The sequence below is a fragment of the Nicotiana tabacum genome, chromosome 6 (genome assembly GCF_000715075.1).
Source record: "Nicotiana tabacum cultivar K326 chromosome 6, ASM71507v2, whole genome shotgun sequence".
In the NCBI taxonomy this organism is placed as follows: Eukaryota; Viridiplantae; Streptophyta; class Magnoliopsida; order Solanales; family Solanaceae; genus Nicotiana; species Nicotiana tabacum.
The window spans coordinates 41,279,078-41,292,554 of record NC_134085.1 but is presented as its reverse complement, the minus strand read 5'-3'; the positions used below and the strand labels follow the sequence as shown (position 1 = coordinate 41,292,554).

Sequence of the window (13,477 nt, the reverse complement as noted above, 5' to 3'; positions counted from 1 at the left end):
AAAAATTAAACGTGCACAAAATGCAAACAATTAATAAAAATCCTACAAAATCCTATAAAATGGTAAATAATTAGAAAAAATCTATTTCCTTGGGATTCTGTAGGAGTTATTCATATAGGGCAAAAATCACGTGCTCACAGCTGCCCCTCTTTGCTCGGAAACACGAAGGGTTTTCGGGCAAAGATAAAATGAGCAACTACGAGCGATTTTTGCCCGTTTGGAAACTCCATGAGAAGCATCTTTTGGAAAGAGCCTGACCGAACCTTGCTTCGGAGGTTGCCTACATATCCTTGGCTATAGAGGAATCAAGTCAGTGTTGTTCTGGAAGTTTTGGTAGCTGGGACTACGAGAAGCTGTGATTTCACTGATGTTTCTGCTATTTCTACTTGCTGATCTCCTTATTACATTAAAATGAAAAACAAACGCTAAACTAGCTAAGCCTATTAACTACGAGGTACAAGATTCCTATCTATGAGTCTTCTGAAGCTTGGTCTTGAGTTTTGGTTAGTTCTTCATGTGGACTCAGATCTGAATCTTGATTCTTGTTAGCTGCAGGTACTGGTTCTCTCCTTTTCCAACTTCTTGGATCAAGGCGGGACGTGCAAAGCTTGTGACTTCAAACACGTTTTGAGCAGTCTACATCTTTTCTCCGCTTCTACACTTTGAGTTCACTTCTTTTCTTTTTCTTCTTTTTTTTCTTTTTTGGATTAAGACTCATTGTTTAGGTCATCTCAAACCTTGTGTCTCGTGGTAAAAACCTGTTCAGGTACCAAAGCAAACAAAAGAATGAAATTTTCTGCCCCAGTTTTCACTAGGAAAATTTCGTGAGTTATTGTAACAAAAATCTAAACTTTTTTTTATTGAAAGCAATTAAAAGTCGGGGTTGGTATACCCTAAGAAAACAAAGACTAGGGAGTGAAGACCCTATGTCTAAAAATAAAATCAACTAGGGAGTGGAGACCCTATGTTGGAAAAATAAGACTAGGGAGTGGAGACCCTATGCCTAAAATAAAATCAACTACGGAGTGGAGATCCTATGTTACAAAAACAGACTAAGGAGTGGAAACCCTATGCCTAAAATAAAATCAAGTATGGAGTGGAGACCCTATGTTGGAAAATATTACTAGGTTATGCTGGCATCAACTAGGGAGTGAGACCCTATATTGAAAAAGAAGACTAGGGAGTAGAGACTCTATGTCTAAAATAAAATCAACTAGGAAGTGGAGACCCTATGTTGGAAAAATGGGACTACTGACTTGTGTACCTATGCTAAAATGAACCAAGAAGGATTTTTTTTCCTTTTTCTTTTCTTTTTGTTACAAAAATCATCATTTTTTCATTTTTTTGGATAAAATCATTCTTTTAAACAAATTACCCCAACACCTTTTTTTTAATCGAGACATCCTCTTTTTTTAAAAAAAAATTATTATCCTAGGCAAAAATTCATCAGACTAGGTTTTCTTATCTTAGGAGAAAGATTTATCAGACTAAGATTTTGATCCTAGGAGAAAGTTCATCAGACTAGGTCTCTTTTCTTATCTTAGGAGAAAAATTCATCAGACTATGTTTTTGATCCTAGGAGAAAATTCATCAGACTAGGTCTTCTATCTTAGGATAAAAATTCATCAGACTAAGATTTTGATCGTAGGAGAAAGTTCATCAGACTAAGTCTTCTATCTTAGGAGAAAAATTCATCAGACTAAGATTTTGATCCTAGGAGAAGATCATTAGACTAGGTCTTCTATCTTAGGAGAAAGATTCATCAGACTAAGATTTTTATCGTAGGAGAAAGTTCATCAGACTAGGTCTCTTTTCTTATCTTAGGATAAAAATTCATCAGACTAATATTTTGATCCTAGGAGAAAGTTCATAAGACTAGGTCTTCTATCTTAGGAGAAAAATTCATCAGACTAAGATTTTGATCCTAGGAGAAAATTCATCAGACTAGGTCTTCTATCTTAGGAGAAAAATTCATCAGACTAATATTTTGATCCTAGGAGAAAGTTCATCAGACTAGTTCTCTTTTCTTATCTTAGGAGAAAAATTCATCAAACTAAGATTTTGATCCTAGGTCAAAGTTCATCAGACTAGGTCTTCTATCTTAGGAGAAAAATTCATCAGACTAAGATTTTTTTGATCCTAGGAGAAAGTTCATCAGACTAGGTCTCTTTTCTTATCTTAGGAGAAAAATTCATCAGACTAAGATTTTGATCCTAGGAGAAAGTTCATCAGACTAGATCTTCTATCTTAGGAGAAAAATTCATCAGACTAAGATTTTGATCCTAGGAGAAAATTCATCAGACTAGGTCTTCTATCTTAGGAGAGAAATTCATCAGACTAAGATTTTGATCCTAGGAGAAAGTTCATCAAACTAGGTCTCTTTTCTTATCTTAGGAGAAAAATTCACCAGACTAAGATTTTGATTCTAGGAGAAAGTTCATCAGAATAAGATTTTGATCCTAGGAGAAAATTCATCAGACTATGTCTCTTTTTTTATCTTAGGAGAAAAATTCATCAGACTAAGATTTTAATCCTAGGAGAAAGTTCATCAGACTAAGTCACTTATTTTTGGTATCTTAGGAGAAATATTCATCAGACTAAGATTTTGATCCTAGGAGAAAGTTCATCAGATTAGGTCCTCTATCTTAGGAGAAAAATTTGTCAGACGAAGACATCTGTTGGAAGGAAAATCCATCAGACTAGGACATATCACCCTAGGAGGAAAATGTAAAGAGCAATGGCATGACTTTATACATATTAACAAGACAAATAAAGGCAAAAATTTGAGAAACTTCCCTTCGTCGGCTCTTCTCTTCTTTTCTTTGTCTTTTTTTTTGCTTTTTTGCTTTTTTTTCTCTTTGTTTTTTCTTTTCATTTCCATTTTTTTGGAACCTCTTTCCTTGCACTGCTTTGTTCCTGTTTCAAACAAAGAAAGTTTTGTCAGTTTTGAAAGTGATGGTCGGTTTGTGGCCTTGAGTCTTGAGCAGCTTGGATTTTGCTCAACCGGCCTGAGTCGGTCTCAAGAGACTTTTGTTCTGCACCAACTCTGATTGTTTCACACCCAGTACCATTTGTATTTGCAACTCAAACGACCTTATCCCAACTGGAGATCTTTGCTTAGGTGACCTTTTCTGATATCTTAAATGACTTCCTACTTTTTGAGCAATTTGTCTGTTAGAGAGAATCACCAGTTATCTTTGCTTGCGCCAAGTAGGCTGACAAGAGTCTTTAGGGGGAGCCTTTGCATGAATCCTCAAGGCATGTTGACAGTAACAACTGAGTGTGCTGGCCAAATTCACTTTGTGCAACTGAAAAGCTGGTAGCAAATTTTGAAATCTTTTCTTGCTTGTTTTGACAAGGACTGACTCAGAGTGAAGGACACAAATGATGCAAAGAAATAAGTATTAAAAAAAAATGCCCCTGTCGGAAGGATAGAAGGAAGATTTGTTTTTCGTTTTTTTTTACTTTTTTCAATAACTAGCCTTACTGGTCATGACATGCATTTTGGACTTAGTGGTTGATCTATCAAGCTAATTCAATCTTCCCTTTTGCTATTCTTATGAGCTTTGAAGTTGGGCTTGTTCGTGCCAATTCTTTGCATCAGCTTCGCGACTCACTTTCGACTAGTGGTGCCCCGAGGGGTTTTCACCAACAAGTATCTCTCATTTATTCATCTCTGCTTACCGTCGTCTTACAGTGCCCGTGAGGGTTTTCACTAATAAGACTCTCTCATTTTTCTTTTCTTTTTCTTTCCCTTTTTGTGAGAAACTCGACAGTGTTCTACGGCATGTGACAACCGTTGTTCATTGCATGCTTCTCTTGGCATTCTTGAAGGCATATCGGGAGGTCTTTATTTGGAAGGATTTTGGATAGGGTTGAAAAAAAAGGACGTCATGAAGGCTCAAAATAAACTCAAAGTAAAGGGGGTTGTGGACTTACAACTCTTGGAATCGACTCTTTCAAAAGTGAAATAAAATCTCTGCCCCAGTTTCGGATGCTGGAGATTTTTGGATTTTTCTATTTTTCTATTTTTTTTCTTTTTCTTCTAAATTCTTATTTGGTTGGACCGAACCGTGAGGCTGCCTACGTATCCTTTCTTTTAAGGAATCAGGTCGAACGTAGTTCAAACATCTGACCTAACTATTTTTTTTTCTTTCTGTTGTTTTTTCTTTTCTTTTCTTTTCTTTTCTTTTCTTTTTTTTTCTTTTTGTTTTCAAAACAATTTGCCCTAACTTCTATTTTTTTTAAGGGCATGGACCTTTGACAAATCTTTTCTTTTTTTTCACTTGAACTTTCTAAGAACTGCCCCACTTGGGACATGGATTTGTTTTTCCTTTTTCTTTTTTTTTTTACTCTAAACTTGATTCCAAAAGAGGGTAGTCAAAGAAAAAATAACACAGGCTCAAAAGGGGTAGCAAAGGATATAAAGTGTTTGAGTAGCAGAAAAAGGGCCTCCCAACCTCAAGAACGTCAAACATGGTATCTTCTCGCGATCACAGCATTGACGAACATGTCTATCTTCTTGGTGTGTCGTGGTCACAAGACATTTTTTCATCCCTTAGTGACAAACTTTCCAACAAACTTCAATTGATAAACATCCTCAAGCCCGATCTTCACAATGATTTGAAGGTGAATTTTACTCGACCTTAGTTCCAAAGTATTCCAACTCTTTATTCATCCTCAAAAGTATTTTTTTTAGTTATCGAATTCCAGATTAAATCAGTTCCTAAGATCTGGCAAAATTTTCCGCATGCATGTCATGTCATTAGAACTAGCGAGAAAAGAACTAGGAACAGAATGACACAAAAAGACAAACTGTATTTTATAGAGTAAAGGATGAAAGGGTTTTACAACTAAACAAGCAACCTAAAATACGAGTAACAACCCTAAAATAACCTGAATAATGAAAATAGCAACAGAACAGACATACAAGACTCACACAAACAGAATGGAGGGATAGAAGTGTTTGACTCAATAAAACAAATAAAATCTGGATCACAACCTTGAAATGTCATGACCCAATCCCCGAACCCGGTCGTGATGGCGCCTCTCGTGAAGACAAGGCCAGCCAGACAAAAAAGAAACACCTCTTTTAAATAGTTAATCATCATAAACAGTAATAACATATAATATAATACTCATAAATTATGGAATTTTAACGTTAACAACAGCAGGAACCATCCCGACACAGCCCAAACCGGGGTGTCACAAGTCATGAGCAACTAAGAAGTCTGGATACAAGTCTACTGAACACAAAATCCGATACAATAGTTCAAAAAAATATGGAAATGATAGGATAAAGGAGTCACGGGGCTGCGAACACCAACAGCTACCTCGTAGTCTCCAAATCACTGCCTGGACTGGGAGAAATCATCACTCAGGAGCGGACTCTGCGATGCCTGAATCTGCACACATGGTGCATGGAGTAATGTGAGTACTCCGACTCAGTGAGTAACAATTATAAATAATGGTTGAAAGTATGAAAACACGTAAAGACACAAAGCAATTCCATATTAAGCAGTAAAATCACTTAAAGCAGTAAATCACTGAAGAATCAAATGATATTCCTTTTTAAAACAAGTAAAACAGGTAATTTAACAGGTAAATAACAAGTAGAAATCCGACCCTCGGGCACACTATCAATCGCTCAGCATAGTATCAGCCCCTCGGGCTCACTCTTAGTACAGTATCAGCCCCTCAAGCTCACTCTCGGAATAGTATCAGCCCCTCAAGCTACCTCACAATCACTCATATCAGCCCCTCGGGCATAGCATCAATCACTCAGAACAATGGTTACCCGCGCTCACTGTGGGTGTGCAGACTCTGGAGGGGGCCCTTACGGCCCAAGCGCTATATCAAGCCACCTCGTGGAATCATCACTCGACACTCGTCCTCACATCACTCGGCACTCGGCCTCACATCACTCAAGCCACCTCATGGCATATAAGGTATCTCAGGCCCTCAACCTCATATCACTCAGCATATCCTCACATATGGCCCTCGGCCTCACTCAGTCCAAAAATCATCACAAGCCCCTTGGGCATTAGTAAAACAGTAGTTCTCAGCCCAAAACATGATGTAGAAATATCATTTAAGTTTCAAATCTGAGTAAAAGTGGCTGAGTTTGTAAAACAGTAGATATCAACGGGACTGAGTTCAAATAATAAGTTAAGCCGTGAGGAAACAGTGATAAAAATCCTCGAAGGGTTCAAATAGTTGGCAATCAGCCCAAGTATGGCAATCAGCCCAAATCATGATGATAACAATTGAATTTCAGTCAAATATTCGGTAAAATCATCAATCGGGATGGACCAAGTCATAAATCCCCAGTAGTGAAAGACCCCACGCTCATCATCCAACGCGTATCTTGCCTCAATATAGCACTACGATGTGCAATCCGGGGTTTCAAGCCCTCAGGACATCATTTACAACCATTACTCACCTCGAACTGGCTAATTCTCTAGCTTGCAACACATTTGCCCCTCGAATTGGCCTCCACGAGCATCGAATCTATCCAAAATCAGAACGAATACATCACAATATGCTAAGGGAACAAAGCCCAAGCGAAAACATTCGAAAAATATCAAAAATCCCGAAATTGACAAAACCCAAGCCCCGGGCCCACGTCTCGCAATTGGGTAAAATTTACATTTTCCGAATCCTCATACCCTCACGAGTCTAACCATACCAAAATTATCCAATTCCGATACCATTTGGTCCTTCAAATCATCATTTTACATTTTTGAAAGGTTTCACAATTTTCTTCCCAAATTCCATCTCAAATCACGAATTAAATGATGAATTCAGTGATAGATTCATGTATTCTAGCCAAATCTAAGTTAAAATCACTTACCCCGATGAATTTCTTGATAAACCTTTGAAAAATCGCCAAAATCTGAGCTCTCTAGGTTAAAATATTAAATAAAACCCAAAACCTTGTATTTATAGGTACCCCTCAGGTTCCAGCTACCGCGGGCCGCACCAAAAAGACCGCGGGAGTTGCAATATCTTTACCTTTGTAGAAACTAGACACTAAGGGCTACAACTTTCGTTTTTGAATCACCTCACAATTCTTTGTAGATCAAAAGATATGAGCTTCCGAAGTTGGACCAGCGGGAGGGTTCTTCACTGCGACCGCGCCCACTTTTGTACGGTCCGCGCGACACCTGCCGCGGCCGCTTTTGTGCGGTCCGCACAGAACTCAACATGGGCGCACTTATTTTTATGCATACCGCGTGAGTGAGTTTCGGGGCCTGTAACCCCTGTAGACCTGCTACAGCTATGATTTTTGCACTAAAACATCCCGGAACCTACCCGAAACTCCCGGAACTTCAAACCAATTGTACCAACACATTGCATGACATCGTTCAAACTTCCTCAAAACTTCGGAATGCTCACAACAACATCAAATCACCAAATGACACAATGAAGCTACTGCAACTCTCAGAATTCCATTCCGACCCCTATATCAAAATATCGCCTATCAACCGGAGTTGCCGAAATATCAATTTCGCCAAATCAAGCCTAAATCTTCTCTACAACTCCAAAACTCATTCCGATCGTGCTCCTAAGTCACAAATCACCTCCCGAAGCTTATCGAACCATCAGAACTCCCTTCCGAGCCTTCTAACACATAAGTTAATACCCGGTTGACTTTTCCAACTTAAGCCTTCTTAAAAGAGACTAAGTGTCTCATTTCTTACCAAATCCTCTCCGAAGTCGAACTAATCAACTCGATCACATAAAACACGGATAACGAAGCATAAAGAAGTTAGATGGGGGAAACCGAGCAGTAACTCATGAGATGACTGGCCGGGTCGTCATATGAAATAACCCCAATAATAGAAAAAACATCAAAACAAGCTACCAATATTTCTTCCTGGTGAGGAGGGAATGACTTTTCAATTGCTAGGCTTGGCATTTAGCCACAAATTTGCTCATCAGAATCAACAGAGCCTTCTCCAATTTCAACATCATTAACTTCAGTTAGCAAGTTCCCGAGAGGATTCTCATACTCCATGTCACCACACATCATCCCCACAAAGTGTGCATCATCATGTGTAGGTAAAGGATTCTGCACGATATTCTGGGTGTCACTGTCTTGGATCACAATCAGGTTTTCCTGGATCATCCTTTCTATTTCTCTTTTCAAATCCTGACAGCTTTCAACATTGTGCCCCTGGGCATTGGAATGGTATTCACACCTTTTAGAAGGGTTAAAGCTTCGTGCACGTGGGTCCACATGATTTGGAGGAATAGTGCAATCATGTCATAATGCTTTAATTTCTCAAACAAGCTTGCATAAGACTCTCCTATTGGTGTAAAATTATCTTTCAACTTTTGTACCCCTTATACCTCTGGCCTGGATGTGGATTATAGGGTACCCAAAAATTTTGTGGAAGCTGGTGGAGATTTTGTGATGCTCGTGCTCGCCTTCTGGGGTGTTTTGGTGGCTGGACAACATACTGATGTGGAGCGACAGAGTATTGTGTGTTCTGAGCTGGATAGCAATGCTCAAGGGAGTCATGGGAAACCTGATGAGGCTGCGCATATCTTCGAGGTGTTTTCCTGGGACCTCTTCTCGAACCTGTTATCATCATGATTTCTTCATCCTTCTCATTCGTGCTACTGAAATTATCGAATTCAATCGGGACAGCCTGAGTTGTGGCTTTGAGTATTGCTTGACTTATAATTTTGCATGTCTTAAGACCATTCTCAATCATTTCCCCCATTTTGATTGCTTCTGAGAAAGATTTACCTACTGCGGACATCAAGTTTTGAAAATAATCTGGCTCTTGAGCCTGAAGGAAGACAGTGATTATCTCGTGCTCATCCATGGGTGGCTTAACTCTGGCCTCTTGCTCTCTCCATTTAATGGCATATTCCCTGAAACTTTTAGTTGGTTTCTTCTTCATGTTTGAAAGGGAATTGCGGTCTGGGGCAATGTCAATGTTGTATTGGAACTATTTGACAAAGGCCTGTGCCATGTCATCCCAGACATACCAGCGAGACATGTCTTGATCCATAAACCATTCGGAGGCTACTCCCGTTAGGATTTTCCCAAAATAAGCCATCAACAATTCTTCATTTCTTCCCGCACCTCTTAATTGATTGCAATACCTTTTCAGGTGGGCTATGGGGTCTCCATGTCCATCATACTTTTCAAATTTGGGAGTCTTGAAACCAGGTGGCAAGTGGACATCGGAGAACATACATAGATCTTTGAAGGCAACACTCTTTTGACCTGCCAACCCTTGCATATTTTTCAACCGTTGTTCTAAGATTTTCACTCTTTGGGTCATTTCTTCCTGTACCATCTTTCGGGCAGGCTTCTCAATGTTTGTAGGAAGATCAAACGAGTACGAGTGGTACTCAGGAGAGTGGTACTGCTCTTGTTGTGCATGACGAGGCTGTCCTTGACCACTGTCCCATGCTTGGCACATTTCAGTCATTTATTGTTTCAGTATTTTATTTTTCTCAAACACAGTAGACTCTGGTTGAACCCTCTGACCATGAGTCTCTTGAGCACTTATAACAGCTTCGATGTCAGTGATCATTTTTCCTTGGATCCTGTGTTTCCAGCTTATCACAAACCGACCACCTCAACTTTCTTCACAATTCAAAACAAAACATGTTAGAATGGACTCAGTCAGTCCTTATTATTATCAACATTTTTTCCATTTTTCCATTTTTTCATTTTTTTTCATTTCTTCTTAATGGTGAATCGAACCTGATGTGGGTTGCCTACGTATCATGTGGGATCATGAATCAGATCTTGCGTAGTTCGGGAAGATCATGAATAAAGTAAATAAACTAACTCTTTTTTTTATTTTGAAATTCGTTGTTTTTTTTCGAAAGAAATACTTACAAAGAGGAAAAAAAATATTTTTGGATTTCAAATTTGTTTTTTAAGGATTTTTGAAAAGAAAGACTTCTAAAGAAAAGAAAAAATTATTTTCTTGAATTTTAACTTCTTTTTCTTTTCTTTATTTCTGAAAATTTCGAAAGAAAAACTTCTGAAGAAGAAAGAAAATATTTTTTTGGAATTTTACTTTGAATTTATGAAAGAAATACTACAAAAGAAAAGAGAATTTTTTTTGAATTTGCAAACAAATATTTTTGTATTTTGAGAGAGATTAGAAGAAAATATTTTTGTATTTACTTTTTTTTTAAAAAAAATTGGGGTCTAAAAGAAAGACTTTCTAAAGAAAGAAGTAAATAAAAATATTTTTTTGGATTTTTTTAAAAAAATGGTGTCTAAAACAAAGACTTTTCTAGAGAGGAAGTAAAGGAAAATATTTTTGATTTTTTATTTTGAAAATTATGAGCCGGAACCGATGAAGTTTGCCTACGTATCTCACATCCGGTGTGAATCAGACCTGCGTAGTTCACCTTTTTTGACGGAACAAAAATTGAATTATTTGAAATAACTTTTCCTCTTTTTTAAAAATTTCGGTAGAGTTTCAGGATAATTCAAATACCTACTTCTCACTCTTGATTTTTTCTCTTCGATTTTTTTTTTTGATTCTTTTTTTTTTCATTTTCTTTCCCTATTCTAGAAGCCAGTCAACATGCAAGACGAAACAGACAGATACGCAAGTAGCACGTAAGATGCATCATGATGGTCTTTTAATTTGGGTACACCTGTCCTAGACGGACCCAACCCCTATGTTGAGTCCCCAAAGTCAAATGCACGTGATGCAAACAAGCGTTCCTACTAGGGATCCGGCATGAGGCTATGTTATTCTAGGTTTAAAACCTTGGTGTATTGTTTTAGACCTGGCTTAACCGTGCGGACAGCTCGAGCTGAGGGGGAGGGGCAGCGTACCGGGAATACAGAAGCTTCACCGGCTTTGCAACTTGTCCGAACCTCGTTCTAAAATTGGGATATGACTCTAACAGAAAAGAAGTCACACGAAGTGCACACTTCCCAACTGATATAGAAGACTCAGGGAGAAGAGGGTTTTCGTAACAGCTTATATACAGTTCAAGCAATATTAAAGCGGTAAAAAGCGGTATTTAGCACATTAGGCTCAAACACGCAAAAAAATCAGATAATAGATAAAAGTCAAGTATAACAGTTATTCTAAGCTCGAATTCTGAACCCTGAACCAGAAATTCTAGGTTCTTGTCCCCAGTAGAGTCGTCAGAGCTGTCATACCTCCTTTTTACACTACCCGAAGGTAGTACAAGGGACTTTTTCCACTTTAAGTGATATTATTCGAAATGAGATTATTTATTTATTTATTCAGAGCCGCCACTTGGGATGGTTTGCTTTCTGGTGTCCCAAGTCACCGGTTTATTTTAAAATCCCAAATCGAGGAAAATTCGACTTTCGTTTTGAAGTCTGCGAACCAGAAATTCTGAATAAGGAATTCTGTTAACCCGAGGGAAGGTGTTAGACACCCCCAGATTCCGTGGTTCTAGCACGGTCGCTTAAACTATTATAATTGGTCTAATATCTGATTTATTACATGTTTTAGCCTATGGTACATTTTTAACTTATTAGCCGCTTTTAATTAGTTTTAGGAAGATTCAACGTTATATAAAACATGTCTTGAACCACGCCACATGAAATGCACCCGTAGTCCTTGACACATTTTATTTAACGTTGTTGAGATTTGGATTTGGGTCACATGAAATGCACACCCGAGTTTAAGGAAATTAATTTAAATTACGCGCCTAAAGCAACTACACACTTTCAAGTTTGCGAGGGCCATGGAAAATTCAACTAAATGGCACACCTCAATTTCTAAAGGATTAAAATTAATTAAGTGAGGGCCATGAGTTATTGATTGAACTTATTTGATGAAAAGAGTATTTTTGAGGAATTAAAATTACTATAATCTTTTAGAACATGTATAAGCAACTATTAAGACAAATTAAAATCTTTCAGAATATGTATAAGCACCTATTGTGACAAACATTTGGATAACAACAATCTAAACATGAGGAAGAAAAATGCCAAATAACTACCTAAAGTGACGAAACAAAGGGAAAAACATTCATGGCTAAACTTCAATACCATACAGAGTCAGTAAGAAATAGCAGCTAACGAATATCATATATATCCTGCTAAAATACATACGCCCTCTTACTGTTTTCAATAGTTTTGAGCCTCAAACTTTAAAAAAAAAAATTAGCAAGTTAATCCATGGTAAATATTATTATAAACAGCAACTGAAAGAAATAATCATGAAACTAGGAAATTTTTTATTGTTTCTTCCTTACAAATGCTCAATTAACATCTCAGTATCGTGAATTCAACCAAGTCTGTTTGTTAATTGCTTCCAGTTGTTAATCAACTAACTGATTCATTGATGGGAACAATTTATTTATGCAAGTATAACACCTCATTGTTGATTTGCGCACAATATAATGATGCCACAGGTAATATATTTGTCCTATGGAGATGGTGGTGCGGTTTATGCAAATCATAAATCTTGTTGAAGTAAGACATCAAACCAAATCAAGTATATTTATGTATCCAAAAGTAATTTCAAGATTCAAAAGATGTACCTAACTTGAAGAGAGCAGAAGTACTCCACTCCTGAATGAAGGCTAACTTGGGAAAGCAAAGAAATGAACTAGGAGTCCAACAAAGTTGCAACCCGCAGCAACGAGCAGCCTTCTTAGCTCTCGATTTAGCCTTGAAAAATAAAACTCAAACATTTCGACATTCCCAGTATATTCGAAGCGGCCACCAAAGCAACACTCAGATTTGAAAACGAAAATCAACAAAAATAAAAAATAGAGCAGTATTTGCAGAGCACGAATCCAATTTTACTGCTTAATATTTTGGTTTTCAGTTATTTACTCTCAACTTCCGATCTGTTCTCATGAGCAAGATGGTTGGAGAAGAAAGAGTTATTACTTTTTTTTTTGTTATGGCGCTGGCAGGTTGCGCAGCAACATCGGGGTTCTGATTTTCTCTGTGTGTGTTTTCGAAAAAATGAAGATGAAGAAAAAAAAAAGAGGGGTCTGTTTGTGTGCAATTTTGGAGAGGAGGGGTATGATTTTGCTTGGATCTCTGTAGAAGGAGAAGAAGGGAGCGTCGTTTCCCTTCTCAAGAGGTCTAAGGATCTGATCCTCCCTCTTGGTCTTAGCTAGGTTTTTAATTTAAAAGAGGGAGGTTGGGTCAGCGGGTCGGGTCGGTTTTTGGGCCTGGGTGGTTTGGACGAGTTTGGGTAGTTTTTAGGCTGGGATTTGGGCCTGATTTGGGTACAAGAATTATCCCAATTCATATTAAAATCCCACTTTCATTCCTTTTCCTTTGTTTTCTTTTTCTTCTTCTAGAATTAAAAATCCTAAAATTAATATCCTAGATTATCAAAAAATATGAAATTAAACTAATTAACTATATAAAAATTATAAACCTCACTTAAATCTATATTAAAAGTGGAAAATCAATAAACCAAAATTAAAAGACAAAAATGTAAAAATGAGCTATTTTTTGTGATTTCAAATTTTTATAAAG

General features: G+C 37.6%; 1 long non-coding RNA gene across 1 annotated transcript; it reads right to left on the bottom strand.

Annotated features, from left to right (window-relative positions):
• Positions 1-5,122: 5,122 nt before the first annotated feature.
• Positions 5,123-13,090, bottom strand: LOC142181608 (uncharacterized). The gene is made up of 2 exons (XR_012710312.1): positions 12,520-13,090; positions 5,123-5,405 (listed from the first exon to the last, which is right to left on the bottom strand). It is a non-coding gene; the product is annotated as an uncharacterized LOC142181608 (long non-coding RNA).
• Positions 13,091-13,477: the final 387 nt, after the last annotated feature.